Source organism: Sphaeramia orbicularis, chromosome 4 (genome assembly GCF_902148855.1).
Source record: "Sphaeramia orbicularis chromosome 4, fSphaOr1.1, whole genome shotgun sequence".
Lineage (NCBI taxonomy): Eukaryota > Metazoa > Chordata > Actinopteri > Kurtiformes > Apogonidae > Sphaeramia > Sphaeramia orbicularis.
Window position 1 is genome coordinate 59,630,766 of NC_043960.1, and position 19,332 is coordinate 59,650,097.

The 19,332-nt window shown below is 43.5% G+C and overlaps 2 non-coding genes and 1 pseudogene across 2 annotated transcripts; 2 read left to right on the top strand and 1 right to left on the bottom strand.

Annotated features, from left to right (window-relative positions):
- The first annotated feature begins 5,014 nt into the window (after nt 1–5,014).
- LOC115417663 (phospholipid phosphatase-related protein type 3-like) overlaps nt 5,015–19,332 on the top strand; it is a 28,903-nt pseudogene continuing 14,585 nt past the window's right edge.
- Nucleotides 14,420–14,492, top strand: trnam-cau (transfer RNA methionine (anticodon CAU)). The gene has a single exon. It is a non-coding gene; the product is annotated as a tRNA-Met (tRNA).
- Nucleotides 15,433–15,505, bottom strand: trnam-cau (transfer RNA methionine (anticodon CAU)). The gene has a single exon. It is a non-coding gene; the product is annotated as a tRNA-Met (tRNA).

The window sequence follows — 19,332 nt, forward strand, 5'->3', positions numbered from 1 at the left end:
TTTTTTGACAGACTGTGTTTGGACAGACTGTTTGTTTTGGACGACTGTTTGTTTGGACAGACTGTTTTTTTTGACAGACTGTTTGTTTTTGGACAGACTGTTTTTGGACAGACTGTTTGTGTTTGGACAGACTGTTTTTTTTTTGGACAGACTGTTTGTTTTTGGACATACTGTTTGTGTTTGGACAGACTGTTTGTTTTGGACAGACTGTTTGTTTTTGGACAGCTGTTTGTGTTTGGACAGACTGTTTTTGGACAGACTGTTTGTGTTTGGACAGACTGTTTGTGTTTGGACAGACTGTTTGTGTTTGGACAGACTGTTTTTGGACAGACTGTTTGTGTTTGGACAGACTGGTTTGGACAGACTGTTTGTTTTTGGACGACTGTTTGTTTTTGGACAGACTGTTTGTGTTTGGACAGACTGTTTGTGTTTGGACAGACTGTTTTTGGACAGACTGTTGTTTTTTGGACAGACTGTTGTGTTGGACAGACTGTTTGTGTTTGGACAGACTGTTTGTTTTGGACAGACTGTTTGTGTTTGGATAGACTGTTTGTGTTTGGACAGACTGTTTTTGGACAGACTGTTTGTGTTTGGACAGACTGTTTTTGGACAGACTGTTTGTGTTTGGACAGACTGTTTTTGGACAGACTGGGTTTTTTTTTGACAGACTGTTTTTGGACAGACTGTTTGTTTTTGGACAGACTGGGTTTTTTTTTTGACAGACTGTGTTTGGACAGACTGTTTGTTTTTGGACAGACTTTTGTGTTTGGACAGACTGTTTTTTTTTGACAGACTGTTTGTTTTTGGACAGACTGTTGTGTTTGGACAGACTGTTTTTTTTTGGACAGACTGTTTTGGACAGACTGTTTGTGTTTGGACAGACTGTTTGTTTTTGGACAGACTGTTTGTGTTTGGACAGACTGTTTTTGGACAGACTGTTTGTGTTTGGACAGACTGTTTGTGTTTGGACAGACTGTTTGTGTTTGGACAGACTGTTTTGGACAGACTGTTTGTGTTTGGACAGACTGTTTGTGTTTGGACAGACTGTGTTTGGACAGACTGTTTGTTCTTGGACAGACTGTTTGTGTTTGGACAGACTGTTTGTGTTTGGACAGACTGTTTTTGGACAGACTGTTTGGTTTGGACAGACTGTTTTTGGACAGACTGTTTGTGTTTGGACAGACTGTTTGTGTTTGGACAGACTGTTTGTGTTTGGAAAGACTGTTTGTGTTTGGACAGACTGTTTGTTTGTGTTTGGACAGACTGTTTTGTTTGGACAGACTGTTTGTTTGTGTTTGGACAGACTGTTTTGTTGGTTTGGACAGACTGTTTGTTTATGTTTGGACAGACTGTTTGTGTTTGGACAGACTGTTTTTGGACAGACTGTTTGTGTTTGGACAGACTGTTTTTGGACAGACTGTTTGTTTTTGGACAGACTGTTTGTGTTTGGACAGACTGTTTGTGTTTGGACAGACTGTTTTTTTTGGACAGACTGTTTGTTTTTGGACAGACGTTTGTGTTTGGACAGACTGTTTTTGGACAGACTGTGTTTGGACAGACTGTGTTTGGACAGACTGTTTTTGGACAGACTGTTTTTGTTTGGACAGACTGTGTTTGGACAGACTGTGTTTGGACAGACTGCTTTTGGACAGACTGTTTTTGTTTGGACAGACTGTTTTTGGACAGACTGTTTGTGTTTGGACAGACTGTGTTTGGACAGACTGTGTTTGGACACTGTTTTTGGACAGACTGTTTTGTTTGGACAGACTGTGTTTGGACAGACTGCTTTTGGACAGACTGTTTTTGGACAGACTGTTTGTGTTTGGACAGACTGCTTTTGGACAGACTGTTTTTGGACAGACTGTTTGTGTCCACTCTTTGACTCTTTGAACCCTTTGACTCATTTTCAGTCCAAAGTCATAACCAGACCCCAGTCAAACTACAGCCTCTGTTTCCATGGTAACCATCATCAGATGGTTCAGATGTTTTGTTTTTTTAGGGGCTGATCCTAAAGGTCAGGCCCTGTCACACAGTGAGAGGCCTCTCCTGTAAGAAAGACCCTATTGTTATTCATTCGTTTTTATATTATTATTCACACACCACTTTGACCTGGATTTTGACCCCCTGAACATGCTCCAAAACTCACCAAATTTGCCATGTATGTCATGGCTGGTGAACACTTTCATACAATATCAAAATTAACCCCTTGGGTACCAAAATGGACTCTGTAGCGCCACCTTGTACTAAAAAACACACCAAATCTGCCCTAGCGGCCAGTAGGAATGTGACAGAAACATGAAACAAATGCCAAAATGTTGGTCTGATTGAGCCGACAAATCATACACTGACACTCATGAGCTAACTCCAACAGGAAGTTGGCAATCTGCCTTTGAAAGTTACTCTACGTTTCTGCAATTACTGCTTATTCATTTCAGAGTTTTGACACAAAACTTATACCTCATTAAATTCCCACAGTCTGCAGAATCCAAAAGTGAAAGAATTTTTCAGATACGACCTACGGTTCTGGAATAATGGCGATTTTTTGAAGAGTATGTTTAGTTTCACTTTTAACAATGACAAAGTCCCTATAAAACTCTTCCTGGTGCACAGCTGTATATGTCTGTCCTTAGTGCAGTGGTTCATGGAGCTGCCTATGAAACAAGAGGATCTGGGTTCAAGTTCCAGGCAGTCCAAGATTTTTTTTTATTTTTTTTTTATTTTATTTTAAAACAGGTTTTACTGCATTGTATTGTGGATATTGGAAATTTTGCACACATTCAAAAGTACACGGAGTACATTTTTTCAACATAAAACCCCAATTAAGAATAATACAAATGTCTATTACATAACTTCTTTTCATTTTTACGACCAAACGCTCAACTGTTTGTACAATGTTTCTTCATTCAAAAGTACTCTTTCTCACAGACACACATCCTCACACAATAGGGTTTTTCCAAAATAAAAGCCTTAAATGTGGTAAATCATCACTTTCATGCTCAATTATTCACCCAATTTCACTTCATGTTTCAAACTGATTCTTTCTCTCACATACAAAACATATGCACATACACACAGTAGGGTTTCCAAATTAAAAGTCTCATTTTAAAGGTGATGGTGGTTTCAGCAGAGGGTCACTGGTGTTCTGTACAGATGTAAGGAGGACAGACACTAAGGATGAGAACTGGTATGGGGACGGACAGGTGTGAGTGGAGCTGAGGCGTCGACAGTCACGGGGCGATCGCGGGAAGGCAGATCGCACGGGAGGCGGATCGCGGGGGAGGCAGAACGCCCGGTGCGAGGTCCCGCAATGCTGCTTGCAGCTTTAATTTTTTGTTGTTTTTTTTAGGATATTTTTTCATTATTATTCCACCTTTTCAGGATTCAAAGGAGTTTATTTATTGTTCCGTCACAGAGAAAGAATGAAACTAGTTACTGAGGTCCTGTACTAGCCACAGCAATAAGGAATAAATAACTAATAAATAAATGAATCCATTAAAATCCACTAAAATCTAAGGCTAATTTAAAAAATAAAGTAAAATATACATTTAAAATTTAGCTTTAAAATACCTACATAGAATAATGGCACATTTATAAATTATGACTTCATTCTCATAATATTACAACTCTTTTTATTAATCATATTGGTTTTATCTTGGTATTTTACAACTTTATTGTGTATTGTTCAGTGGTTTTTGTTTGTTTGTTTGTTTGTTTGTTTTTGGTCCTAATGGGCCTACTTTGTGTGTGTTGTTTCATTAGGTTTTTGGGATGTTTTTCTAGTACCTTTTTTTTTTTTTTTTTAAATATCCATCCATTAACATGTTGGATGTTTTGTGGTTCAGTGTTTGGTTTGGGTTTTTTGTCCACATTTTAATGTTATAGCGTAAATGTGAGAGAATGCACTGTAAAAAAAATCTGTAATTTAACAGAATTTTCACTGTTTATTTGACAGATTTTTCCTGTATTTTTCAGATACAGGAAATATTAATGAAATGACAAAAACAGACTGTGGTTTTATATGTCAAATGGAAAATAACGCGAAAAAACTGGAACTGTGAAGAACCATAAAATTTCCATTTTTTAAAAGATTTTTTTTTCTTTTCTCACAGAAAAATACAGTTAAAATACATTTACAAATGTATTGTAAGTTCACAAATATTTCTTTCTATTCATGAGATTAAACTGTTAATTTAAAGTTTAATACTGTAAAAAAAAAAAAAAAAAATTAAACCAGATAAAATTACTGACAATTAACGGTAACAGAAGTATTTGTTCTGTCAGTTGAACCAGACTTGTTTGTTAATTGACAGATATCTTGTGTAATTACAGGAGGTTTCACACAAAAATGTTGAATAAATGTATTTTTGTGAATGTATAACATGTATAAGCACTGATAAACTGTCCAAATACAGTTTTTATCAGTGGATTGGACAACTGAGTCTCACTGAAAATTATTTACATATATATATATTTATAGGGAATTGGATTGTTTTAATACATGTAAATATTCTTTATTAAACATTAAAAAGTTAAAAAAAAAAAAAAAAAAAAAAAGCAAAATCTCATGTAAAGTTGGGGCAAAAAACTGTATTAATTAAAAAACTGTACTAATTATGGAAAATTACCATACGTTATGAAATGGTTATTTTCCGTTATTTTACAGTATTTTTTCGGCACCCGTGCTGCTGGAATAATACTGTTTTGTTTTTGTTTTTTTGTTTTTTTTAACAGTGTATGGAAGTCACGTGATCAGATCCATTGAATTCCCAGTCTGAAAGCGGCACTAATCACCTTCCATAACATCCACGATCACGGGAACAGAACAGACTGTTAAACACCTACAGGCTTCTGCAGCATCACACACACCGACGCACACGCACGCGCGCACATACACCGACGCACGGCGCGCGCGTCTCCACCAGGAAACGGGGAACCGACGCGGGACTCGGAGCTGGTCTGTTTCAGCCACAACCGAAGCCGGAGCCCGGAACCGACCGAACCCCGACCACAAACCGGACCCCGGTGCCACCCTCCGGTCCAGGTCCGGTTCTGCGCGCGCCAGCCCGGTCCGGTTCTGCAACCGGAGACATCAAACGTGACGGATCCATGGTGTGACGCGCATTAAGGTGAGGGCTTTTCCAGCAGTCCGCGTGTGCGCGCGGGTCCGTGCTGCGGGATTTTGGACCGGATCGGATTTTCTGCTCCCACAGACCCCCATTGACCCCCCTGAATCTGGACCCGCCTGGATAATAGACCCGGACCGGGACCGGAGCCGGTGCGGCGCACTGGGTCCAAAGCGCGCGTTAATGACTGCGGTGTGTGCGCGTGCAGCGGCGGAGGAGACGCAGCCGTTTGCACCTGTGTGTGTGTGTGTGTGTGTGTGTGTGTGCGCGCGCGCGCGCGCGTGTGTGTCATCTAAAGCCTGTTTTACTGGGACAATAAGCCTCGTGCTGCGCTCTGATTGGTCGGCTCTTAATTGGCGGTGGAGGCTGCGGGTCTCTGCGGGTCTCTGCAGGTCCGTGTTTAGGGGGTTGGGGGTCTGGGGGGACTGTACCCCCCCCCCCTCCCCCCAGTCTAATTGAATGAGACACTTTCCATTTGCAACAAAACGTGCACGCACGCGCAGAACCCGTGACGCGCCCAACCGGAGCCGTTAGATTCACAGGTGTCACGTGACCCCAGATGTTAATTAAAAGATAATTACAGACACACGTGACATACGCCCTTCTGTCAGCAGCCATCCCATAATACAACGACTACAACTGGGCCCAAAACCACCAGCACATGTGGTTCAGGTCTGGACTCTGGTTCAGGTCTGGACTCTGTGGTTCTGGTCTGGACTCTATGGTTCTGGTCTGGACTCTGTGGTTCTGGTCTGGACTCTGGTTCAGGTCTGGACTCTGTGGTTCTGGTCTGGACTCTGTGGTTCTGGTCTGGACTCTGCAGTCGTGGTCTGGACTCTGTGGTTCTGGTCTAGAGTCTGTGGTTCAGGTCTGGACTCTGGCTCTGGTCTGGACTCTGTGGTTCTGGTCTGGACTCTGGTTCTGGTCTGGACTCTGTGGTTCTGGTCTGGACTCTGCGGTCGTGGTCTGGACTCTGTGGTTCTGGTCTGGACTCTGTGGTTCTGGTCTGGACTCTGTGGTTCTGGTCTGGACTCTGTGGTTCTGGTCTGGACTCTGGTTCTGGTCTGGACTCTGTGGTTCTGGTCTGGACTCTGTGGTTCTGGTCTGGACTCTGTGGTTCTGGTCTGGACTCTATGGTTCTGGTCTGGACTTTGTGGTTCTGGTCTGGACTCTGGACTCTGCGGTTCTGGTCTGGACTCTGTGGTTCTGGTCTGCGGTTCTGGTCTGGACTCTGTGGTTCTGGTCTAGAGTCTGCGGTTTAGGTCTGGGCTCTATGGTTCTGGTCTGGACTCTGGTTCAGGTCTGGACTCTGTGGTTCTGGTCTGGACTCTGCGGTCGTGGTCTGGACTCTGTGGTTCTGGTCTAGAGTCTGTGGTTCAGGTCTGGACTCTGGCTCTGGTCTGGACTCTGTGGTTCTGGTCTGGACTCTGGTTCAGGTCTGGACTCTGGTTGGTCTGGACTCTGTGGTTCTGGTCTGGACTCTGCGGTTCTGGTCTGGACTCTATGGTTCTGGTCTGGACTTTGTGGTTCTGGTCTGGACTCTGGACTCTGCGGTTCTGGTCTGGACTCTGTGGTTCTGGTCTGCGGTTCTGGTCTGGATTCTGCGGTTCTGGTCTGGACTCTGTGGTTCTGGTCTGGACTCTGGACTCTGCGGTTCTGGTCTGGACTCTGTGGTTCTGGTCTGGACTCTGGTTCTGGTCTGGATTCTGCGGTTCTGGTCTGGACTCTGTGGTTCTGGTCTAGAGTCTGCGGTTTAGGTCTGGGCTCTATGGTTCTGGTCTGGACTCTGGTTCTGGTCTGGACTCTGTGGTTCTGGTCTGGACTCTGGTTCTGGTCTGGACTCTGGTTCTGGTCTGGACTCTGTGGTTCTGGTCTAGAGTCTGCGGTTTAGGTCTGGACTCTGGTTCTGGTCTGGACTCTGCGGTTCTGGTCTGGACTCTGTTTGGACCTGGACCGGGCTGATGGGGACACTTCCTTCAGATTATGAGACTGACCAACCAGGCTCAGGTCCACAGGTCACATGACCTCAGTCTGTTCACGGTCAGTCTGTCACTCAAACAGCACTAACTGCCTGAGGTCATATGACCTGTGGCCTGGGGTCATGTGGCCTGTGGACTGGGGTCATGTGACCTGTGGACTGGGGTCATGTGGCCTGTGGACTGGGGTCATGTGACCTGTGGCCTGGGGTCATGTGACCTGTGGACTGGGTTCATGTGGACTGGGGTCATGTGGACTGGGGTCATGTGGACTGGGTTCATGTGGACTGGGGTCATGTGGCCTGTGGACTGGGGTCATGTGACCTGTGGCCTGGGGTCATGTGGACTGGGGTCATGTGACCTGTGGACTGGGGTCATGTGGCCTGTGGACTGGGGTCATGTGACCTGTGGACTGGGGTCATGGCCTGTGGACTGGGGTCATGTGACCTGTGAACTGGGGTCATGTGGACTGGGGTCATGTGGACTGGGGTCATGTGGAGGTGGTCGGTTCAGCCCTCATACGGGGCAGAGGTTTAAACTGGTGCAGTTCAGTCTGTGTGAAGGTCTGACCCTTTAGACCCACTGGGGGGGGGGGGGGGGGATTACACTGAATGACAGTTGTCTCCATGATGTGCTCTGACCTCTGACCTCTGACCCTGTTTGTCTTTTCCAGGTCGTTCAGGATGATGATGAACTCCTCATCAGAGAAGATGAAGAAGAAGCCTGCGAAGGACAGCCTGACGCTGCTGCCCTGTTTCTACTTCGTGGAGGTGAGTTCCATCAAACGGAACTGGATTTAGAAAATCGGACCAGTGGTCCTGTATCTTAGCGTCCAAATTCACAGCTGTGTTAAATGTATCCAGATCCATTTGTTCTGCCCCAGTTCTATGGATTTATTCTGTTACAGAAATAGTCCATGTTCTGCTCATATTCAATCAGATCTGTACAAAATTCAAATTCACACCTGATATCATTGATACTGATTTATTGGATCAGTCCACTTCCTATCTGTTAGAATGGGAACATTTTCCAAAGTGGCACCAAATCCAGAATCAGATCTGGATCCAAATAGTTTCAATCCCTTGTGCTGACATCATCATACAGCAGCTGTAGACCAGTCTGAAGTCAACCAGAACTGGAGTTTAGGAGAAGAAGACGACAGTAAAAAGCTGAAACCACCAGTGGGTCCAACAGTGGGCACAAACAAACAACAAACAAACAAACAAACAAACACATACAAGAAGAAAGACAAAAAACAGAACTAAGAACACATTAGAAGAATAACAGCTGACCTCTAAAACTGAGTTCAAGCCAAACACATGAAATAATCTGCTTTAAATCACTGACATGAGTGTCTGAAAGGTTCCTCATGTTTCTGTGGTCTGCATCAGCTGGAGATGTTCTGCATCCATTCAACTGCACAGCTCCATCTGCAGCACTGTCTATGAGGAAGAGAACCAGAACCAGGGACAGAACCAGGGACAGAACCAGAACCAGGGATAGAACCAGGACCAGAACCAGGAACAGAACCAGAACCAGGAATAGAACTTAGACTGAAAATGTGTTTAATGGAAAAATGACAGTTTGACCCAAACTCTTTTTTTTCCTCTGAATTGTTGTTGTTCTAGTTCGAGTTCCAGGTCCAGGTCCAGGTCCAGGGGCCTGTTTCACCAAACTAGGACAAGGGATTAAGCCAGGATATGTGGGCTATCCTGGCTCAATTTATCCATGATCCGGTTTCACAAAAGCAGGATAGGGAAAAGCAGGATATGTTTTGATTTAAGTTACCATGGAGATTTCGTCTGTGGAGTTAACCTGGTCCAGACCAGGCTAAATTCAGGTTTATTTAATCTCATCCTTATCTCAGTGACAATCTCCACAAATGGAACCAATAGTTCTTCCACTGCCCATGAAACAGTGGAATCACAGGAACTAGACCCACTGTCAGTATACAAACATTTGTGATTATTAATTTCAATAATTTTACATAAATGATGATTTTAGATGATTTTTCAATCATTAGATCAGTTCAGTTGTGTTTATTCAGACATTTCAAACATTAGACATTTCTGCAGATCCAATGTTTAGAAACTCCAGAGTCTGTAAAGGAATAGGCTGAAGGCCAACATCATTCTGCTGACCCCCCATTCATTTCAGCAAACAAATTAAATAAAATAGATCCCAACGCCTTTAGTTTAGAAACAATAGAAACAACAAAAACTGAACAATTCAATAGTTTGAGTGGAAAAATGAACATTCACATTCTGCATCTGTTTTCATGACATTTAAACCTAGTTTTAAACATAAATAGTGTTGGACAGTCTGTGAACTCAGGACTGAACTGGTTCCAAACATGTCCTAAACACAGACTAAATGTGTTCATATGTGATCATATTTGTTCATATGTGTTCATATTTGTTCATATGTGTTCATATGTGTTCATATGTGTTCATATGTGTTCATATTTGTTCATATGTGTTCATGTGTGTGCATGTGTGTTCATATGTGTTCATATTTGTTCATATGTGTTCATATGTGTTCATATTTGTTCATATGTGTTCATATGTGTTCATATGTGTTCATATTTGTTCATATGTGTTCATATGTGTTCATATGTGTTCATATTTGTTCATATTTGTTCATATGTGTTCATATTTGTTCATATGTGTTCATATGTGTTCATATTTGTTCATATGTGTTCATATTTGTTCATATGTGTTCATATTTGTTCATGTGTTCATATGTGTTCATATTTGTTCATATGTGTTCATATGTGTTCATATTTGTTCATATGTGTTCATATGTGTTCATATGTGTTCATATTTGTTCATATGTGTTCATATGTGTTCATATTTGTTCATGTGTGTTCATGTGTGTTCATATTTGTTCATATGTGTTCATATGTGTTCATATGTGTTCATATGTGTTCATATTTGTTCATATTTGTTCATATGTGTTCATATGTGTTCATATGTGTTCATATGTGTTCTAACAGAAGGTTTATTGAACACATGACTTCCTCTGAAATTAGAAATAATTTCCCATATTTTAATCAAACTCTGAATATGAACAGGAAACAGATTATTTACATTTTCAACATGAATTGTTTTGTTTTAAAGTCGACTAAGTTACCGAACTTTAAAACTTTTAATGTGCTCCTAAACTGCTGTGTGTTCCTATAGGACACTGTATTGATCAGTGCTATTGGCCTTTTCTGAATAATGTTGATTGGATTTGTATTAGTTCTGTCAGTTTTCAGCCACACCTCCATGAACGACAACATCTGCACTTCTTCTGTATAGTTACTCCAAGGAATCTGATTACACTGACCCTTTCAGTCTGTGTATTATTTATACTCAGATAACTGAAAGTTTCCCACAGACTATATATGTCATATAAATATAAATACACACAGAGGAACATGATGTTCCTTTAATGAATAAGGATCAATCAAAGCGATTAAACCATCAGCTCCTTTAAAACTGAAGTCACACAGAGAGACTGTACAAGAGAGAAAGAACAGAACCAGAACATATGAGAGAACAGAAGAAGAAATACACATTTAAAGGTAGAACACAGCCCACATGTCTGCACACTGAAAGAAATACACGTCTGCACACTGAAAGAAATACACGTCTGTACACTGAAAGAAATACACACGTCTGTACACTGAAAGAAATACACACGTCTGTACACTGAAAGAAATACACGTCTGCACACTGAAAGAAATACACGTCTGTACACTGAAAGAAATACACACGTCTGCACACTGAAAGAAATACACACGTCTGCACACTGAAAGAAATACACACGTCTGTGCACTGAAAGAAATACACGTCTGTACACTGAAAGAAATACACGTCTGCACACTGAAAGAAATACACGTCTGTACACTGAAAGAAATACACACGTCTGTACACTGAAAGAAATACACGTCTGCACACTGAAAGAAATACACACGTCTGCACACTGAAAGAAATACACACGTCTGCGCACTGAAAGAAATACACACGTCTGTGCACTGGAAGAAATACACGTCTGTACACTGAAAGAAATACACGTCTGCACACTGAAAGAATACACGTCTGTACACTGAAAGAAATACACATGTCGTGTACACTGAAAGAAATGCAAGACAAATCCATACGTAACAAATGAACAGACAAATGAATGGATGCAGTAACCTCCTGAAACACAGTAAACACACAGTATAAATACAGTATATACACAGTATACACACAGTATATACACAGTATACACACAGTATATACACAGTATATACACAGTATACACACAGTATGTAACACAAACATCAAAACAGGCCAAATCAATTTAAACTGAAAAAAACAAAAACAAAACACACACATTCCTCTGCCCCTGCAGGACACATTTACCTTAAATCATGCATGTGAACTAAAATAATTGAACACATATTGGTCCCTGACCAGCTGACCAGCTGACCACTGCGGTCATCAGGGAAGATGGCAGGATTGTCCCAGTCTGTGTGATGCACTTGGGGGGGTCTCCCTCCCTCCCTCTCCTTCCTCAGGCCACATTGTGGAGGACAGTCCAGGCCACAGTGATGTCACATGACCTCAAAAGGCGGAGCTTTAGGTGGTGAAGACAGTGAAAGTGTTCCTTCAGGAGGTCAAAGGTCATTTAGATCCTGGTCCTGGTCCTGGTATGGGCATGACTGTAGGTCTGATGTGGTTCAGGAGGTCTATGTATGGGGTCAGGAGAAAAGGATGGTAGGTAGACCCCCTGTCCCCAGGTAGACCCCCTGTCCCCAGGTAGACCCCCTGTCCCCAGGCAGACCCCCTGTCCCCAGGTAGACCCCCTGTCCCCCAGGTAGACCCCCTGTCCCCAGGTAGACCCCCTGTCCCCCAGGTAGACCCCCTGTCCCCAGGTAGACCCCCTGTCCCCCAGGTAGACCCCCTGTCCCCAGGCAGACCCCCTGTCCCCCAGGTAGACCCCCTGTCCCCAGGCAGACCCCCTGTCCCCAGGCAGACCCCCTGTCCCCCAGGTAGACCCCCTGTCCCCCAGGTAGACCCCCTGTCCCCAGGCAGACCCCCTGTCCCCAGGTAGACCCCCTGTCCCCAGGCAGACCCCCTGTCCCCAGGCAGACCCCCTGTCCCCAGGCAGACCCCCTGTCCCACAAACACACCAGACAGTTCACCTGTCAGCACAAAACCTCAGCATCACACCCTCATAAACACAGTTCCATCCTGGACACAGATCTGATGTAAACAGTGGTTCTGGTTCTGGTCCTGAACACAGGTTGTGGTTCACCTTGTGATCAGCGCTGACAGATTCCAGAGGTCCGATAGACTCAGGAGTCATGGACCGAACCAGAACCAGAACCAGAACCAGACCACTGAGACACAACACTGATGAGACAGTCATCATGGACCATCTGAAATGATCAGATGAAGAATCTGAACCCAAACACTGAACAGTGTTCATGAACCCATAAAGGCCCAGACCTACTTTAGTGTCAGTTCACTAATGAATGTTCTCTATATCTGACCTTTCTGAAGTGATTTATCTCCATTTGTTCTAATATTATCTTCTGTAGTTATTATTTTATCAGTATATATCAGATATTTTCCTGTATTTAATTCACTGATCATGCAGATGTTCATTACAGCTCAGATTACAGTTGATGGTTCTTCTATCAGAAACAGATCAAACTGAATAAACAGTGTCTGTTTCAGTCCAGTCTGTCATTAACTGAACATAAACCCAGTGTGTCCATCCACTGGAACTGATCCAACTGCATGGGTTTGACTGGAGAGTCACTGTTGGAGAAGATGACAGTGTTTCCATGGTAACTACGGAGCCTCTGAACGTCCAAATGGGTCATATCTGATGACCATGAGAAGATGAAGAACTGTATTTTACACCAATTATTGACATGGATTAATAGGATTAGTGGATCAACAGGGATTAAACAGTTTAGATCAGTAGTGATTGATGTTTGGGTCTTTATGGGTTAATTAACAATATCATAAAGTCATGAATCATGATCAGATAAAACAAGATCAGATCAGATCAGATCAGATCAGTTTATTTCTCCCAAAGGTAAATTCACTGAAGTCAGTGACTTCATCTGTTTGTCAGTTCTTCAGTCTGATGCAGTTCCATTTACACAGTTTCACTCACATCTACAGTCAGTTTCACTTACAGTTTCACAACTCCGTTTTCACAGATGTTCATGAACTCTGTGGTTATAACTGTGACGGTTTCAGTGGAACAGTCAGTGTGTGTTTGTGCTCTACTTACTCATTCAGGTGCTCTGCAGTCCTTTACTTCTGTCTCTGGTTGTTTTTGGAACTGTGCTGCTGTTGTCTTTCTTTTTCATTCGCTCCTTTACTTCCTCGTTAGCCAAAATGAGGAGTTTTGCGTCCGGGGTAAAGTCCGCTGCTCTAGTTGCCATGGTGAATCGGTGAATCTGTGATCGATGTGGGGGTCTATTGAGGAAGCCGAGTGCGCGCACTTATCCAGGATGAGTTCCACCTGCTGATGAACCTGGGTCTGTTCATCCTGGCTCAGTCTGTGTGAAACCGATTAAGCCTGGACTCCATGTTTTGGATTGGTTGAACGTGGCTTAGTCAGTCATCCTGGATGACGGAATCCTAGTTTCATGAAACAGGCCCCTGGTGTTTGTTCGTAGTTAAATTGGTCTTTGATCCAAAACTGTACTGGACAGACCTTTGAGTCCAACTAGAGTCACATGACCCAAACAAACAGGTTTTGAACGTCACCTGGTAGTCCGTCTGTTTCCAAATGTGTGGATCTGAAGTGTGGTCCAGTTCTGAGCTCAAGTCCAGTCCACATCAGTCCTGGTCCTCCACCTGTCTGCAGTGGTGCTCTTCCTCCAGGGGTCTTCTCTGTCCACCATGTGTGTGGGGTCCTCAGAGGACTGTCCCTGATCCTTCAGGTGGACCCAGGACCCTGAGGACCTGGATCTGCTGTGTTTAAGGTCTGCTGCGTCAGTCTGTAAATCTACAGGATCAGGTGGACTTCAGGGACACAACAGCTGTTCTTCTGTTTCAGCTTCGTTGTTTCCTCTGTTGGTTCTCCACTTCTGCTGAACCTGTTTGGATCCACATGGGTCTAAAACCTCTGCCCCGTGTGAGGGTTGAACTCACAACCCTCAGATTATGAGACTGATGCGCTGCCTACTGCGCCAACCAGGCTGAAGTGGAGGTTTGGTCACATGACCTCAGACAGTTTTTGGAGCGTGTGGACAAAACGTCTGTGACAGACTGACCGTGAACGGACTGAGGTCATGTGAGGTCATGTGACCTGTGGACGTGAGCCTCGTTGGCGCAATAGGCAGCGCGTCAGTCTCATAATCTGAAGGTCGTGAGTTCAACCCTCACACGGGGCAGAGGTTTTAATCTGATCCAGATCCTGAACCTTCAGTCTCCAGCTGAACACTTCAACACACTGTGCATGTCATCAGGTCCATCTGTAGACTAGAGCTGCACGATTCTGGCACACATGCCACATGGTCACATGTGGATCTGTTTAAATATGAGTGATCCACATGTGGATCTGTTTAAATATGAGTGATCCACATGTGGATCCGTTTAAATATGAGTGATCCATATGTGGATCTGTTTAAACTGGGGGATCCGTGCGTGAAACCACAGCTTATATTACTGTAAGTACTGTGGGCTCATTAACAGATTTAACGTCCGTGTTCATTACACAGACTTCTGTGAAAGACTGCTGTCACTGATAGAAGGAGGAGCCTACGGTAGCCTGGAGGAGGAGCCTACGGGAACCCGCAGGTGTGAGAGAGAAGAAATGGATTTCATGATTTCCCTTTTTGAAAATTGTCCCAATTTAAAAAACAATTTCGATTTAAAATCGATTAATTGCACAACCCTGCTGTAGACCCACATCTGAAAATACAGAAATGAAGGGTCTAAGACAGTGCCCTGAGGGATCCCATTCTCCATTGAATGAAACACAGATTTATGATCCATAATAACCTGACAGAGAACACCGGTACATGAGTGTGGGTTCTACTGGTCGTCTGTGTTTGTGACCATCAACCGTCAACAGAAGGAACAGGTTTAGGTCCCACACCTTCAGGATGGAGAACAGGTCCTGGACCAGGAAGATCATCACAGACCTGTGATCCCTCTTGGCCCCGCCCAAACAGGTCCTTCTGCTCTTTAAAACGTCAGGTTTGAAAGAGTTAACACCAACATCCAACTAAAAGACCAGACCTTCTACAGATGGACCTGATGACATGCACAGTGTGTTGAAGTGTTCAGCTGGAGACTGAAGGTTCAGGATCTGGATCAGATTAAAACCTCTGCCCCGTGTGAGGGTTGAACTCACGACCTTCAGATTATGAGACTGACGCGCTGCCTACTGCGCCAACGAGGCTCACGTCCACAGGTCACATGACCTCACATGACCTCAGTCCGTTCACGGTCAGTCTGTCACAGACGTTTTGTCCACACGCTCCAAAAACTGTCTGAGGTCATGTGACCAAAGCTCCTGTTCAGCCTGGTTGGTGCAGTAGGCAGCGCGTCAGTCTCATAATCTGAAGGTTGTGAGTTCAACCCTCACATGGGACAGAGGTTTTAATCTGATCAGAAACTGTTTGACAATGACCTGTCATTAATAATCTTTGGTCCGTCTGTCCTAAACTGTCCCATTTCTATAAATGTGTTCAAACACTGGTGTGGAATGTGGGTTTGTCCATTCAGTCCCTGCTGTGCTGATGAGTTTCTTTCTTGTGGTAGATGTCAGTGTCAGTCCTTCCATAAACAGGAACATGAATTTGTGAAATGCAAAAATTACACTGAAGATTTTAACAATCACTGCTGTCAAAATCATTTTCATTCAGGTTCCACATACAGACCAGTTAGTTCTCAAGTGGGTCAGAACCAGGAAAATACTATCATAACAACCTCTAAATTATGACAACAGCAAATTTTCTCTTTGTTTTAATGCAAAAAAGTAAAATTAAATGAACATGTTTACATTAACAAACCATACTTTTACAAAAAATGTGAATAACCTGAACAAATATGAACAAACGGAAATGTTATGAAAAGTAAATGTGATTTTACCAACATTGTGTTATTAAATGTTCTTTGTGTTTGTAGACCCACTGTGATCTGTACGTTATAATGCACGTGGAAATGAGAAACTGAGGCAGAATAGTTTTTAAATTGCAAAATTTTTCTTAAGACATTTCAAGTTGTTCCTATTATTCGGATTTTTAAGGGAACTTTGTAGATGTAAACATTATCATAATTTAATTTCACTTTTTTCACTGGTGTTATTTTACTGGTCCGACCCACTGGAGATCAAATGGAGCTGAATGTGGAACTGAACTGAGTCTGACAGCCCAGTGTTAGAGGTCGGCCACAGGTCACATGACCTCAGAGGTCGGCCACAGGTCACATGACCTCAGAGGTCGGCCACAGGTCACATGACCTCAGCTGTGGCTGTAGTATAACTGAGAACAGATACTGACGGTGGACTGGTTTTGGGCCTAAAATCTGAACCATCCAGACTCACTTTAGAACTAAAACCTTGGTTTCCATGGCAACTGTCACCAGTCTCACTTTGGAGTAAACCTCTGTTACCACGGCAACAGTCAGCGGTACCTGCAAAGCACAGACGGACAAATCCATGGAAAATATGGGTCATTTTTGTGTTTTTCTGAAACTACGACGGAGCCAGAAATGGACAGACATGTTTCAGACGCAGTTAAATGACGTAAGCAGACGATGAACAAACGTGTTTGACAGAAAGAAACAGAGACTGAAGAAGCAGAGGTTCTGAACCAGATCCACCTGGTCCTGGATGTGACCCAGAATGTTCCACTGGTGGATCTGAGCCCAGGTACTGATGACCCAGTTCACCTGAGAGTTTGGGGTCCCTGTAGACCTGAACCCTGGTTTATCTGTGGACCAGGATGTCCCTATAGACCTGAACTCTGGTTTATCTGTGGACCAGGGTGTCCCTGTAGACCTGAACCCTGGTTTATCTGTGGACCAGGGTGTCCCTGTAGACCTGAACCCTGGTTTATCTGTGGACCAGGGTGTCCCTGTAGACCTGAACCCTGGTTTATCTGTGGACCAGGGTGTCCCTGTAGCCCTGAACCCTGGTTTACCTGTGGCCCAGGGTGTCCCTGTAGACCTGAACCCTGGTTTACCTGTGGACCAGTCTGGGGGGGGCATAGAACCAGAGCCACGGGGTGGACCTTACAGACCCTGGAGACCACATTGGACCTCAGATTGGGGACTCACTGTCCTCACTGGAACTGTCCCTGTCTTTTAATGTGTATGGAAATGACCAAATATAGTCACTTGCCTGCTAACGTTTCTGTGTGTGTGCGTGTTGGTCCTCCAGCTGCCCATCGTGGCTTCTTCTATGGTGTCTCTGTACTTCCTGGAGCTCACAGACCTGGTACAGCCGGCTCAGGTGGGCTTCCGTTGCCATGACCGCGACCTCAGCATGCCCTACGTGGACGGAGGAGACGAGCTCATCCCTCTGCTGATGCTGCTGAGCCTGGCCTTCGCCGGACCCGCCGCCTCGGTAACGCCTGGTTTCCAGTTTGGGTTTGTCTGGTCTGATCAGCAGCGTTTTGTCTCTGACTTCAAAATAAAGTCAGACTAAATGAATGTGGAGCTGGAGCAGCTGTTCATTCTTAAAACACAGAGCCTTTAGTTTATGAACTCGGTTTAATAAAGAAATGAACGATTTCAGTTCAATAATCTGAACCAGTTTGAGTTTACTGTAGTTTTCATGTTTTTGAGGAAAATCTGAATTTACACAAAATAAAATACATTAAATTATGAAAAAATGCATCATGAAATTTAATGTTTATTAAAAGTTCTGTTTTTAAAATTCTTTTTTCACCATTAACCATCTGATTTTTGGATGGGGTTTTTTGTGGGTTTTTTGGTGATTTTTGGGTGATTTTTTGGGGTTTTGTGGTGATTACTGGGTTTGTTTTGTGTGTTTGTTGGTGTTTTTTATGTTTTTTTGATGGTTGTTGGTGAGTGGTGTTTTTTTGGTGGGTTTGTTGGTGTTTTGGGTTGGGCATGTTGGGGGTATATTTAAATGAATTTCTTGATTCATAAAACCAGTAAATTGCAAAACCAGCTCAGTTCATGGAAGGACTTAAATGTGTGTGTCTGTTTGGACCGATCAGGAGACAGCGTCCACTCCTTTAGTCCAAGTCCCAAACAGACGGGGTTTCCTCTAAAACCATCCAGACCTCTGGTCAGAGTTTCCTGTTTAATGTGTTTTCTTCCAACCTCATTTCGATCTGTTTCAGTTACAAATGTTTTAAGAACTACGATGCACTTCAAATTAAAGGTCTGTTAAAACTCCCACAAACCACTGCTTCCTTCACAGGCTTTTATTGTGAAGGGTTGTTTTTTTGTGTCTTGTGTGAGTTTGTTCTTTTCGGTTGTTACTTCTGTTCGTTTGTTTTGGACGTGACCTCTGTGACCCCGGTCCAGAGGTCATGTGATCATCCCTGAGGGTGCATTTGTTTGTGTGTCAGATCATGCTGGTGGAGGGGCTCATCTACTGCCTCAGTCCAGGCTCAAGCTCCGCCGTCCCGAAGGAAGCATCATGCCGGCGGCTGCAACTTCAACTCCTTCCTGAGGAGGACGGTGCGCTTCGTAGGTATGACTCCGCCCACCACACCTGTCCTTCCAGGGTTTGTAGGTAGACTCCACCCACCCCACCACGCCTGTCCTTCCCAGGGTTCCTCTGTTCTCATGGATGTTCACAGCTTGCTGTTGCATCTTCACAGACACTGACCCTGGTGGACGGACACAGAAGTGCATTTATCTATTTATTTATTTACTCAGAACCAAGATGGAGCACGTATGAGCTCAGATGGACCAGAACCAGAACCAGGAAAAGAATTAATATAAGGCAGAATAATCTATAAACAATTATTCAATTCAACCCTAACCCGGGGGTGGGGTGGGGGTGGGGGGTGTCTGTAAAGCAGTAATAAAGTAAAGGAAATTAACAAAGTAATAAAGTAAAGCACTAGTAAAATAAGGAAAGCAGTAATAAAGTAAAGTCATAAACTAAAGTAATAAAATAAAGCTGTAATAAGTAAGCATTTTAAAGTAAAGTAAAAAAGTGAAGTCGTAATAAAGTAAGCAGTAATAAAGTAAAGTAAAGAAGCAATAAAGTAAAGTAAATTAATAAAGTAAGGAAGTAAGGCA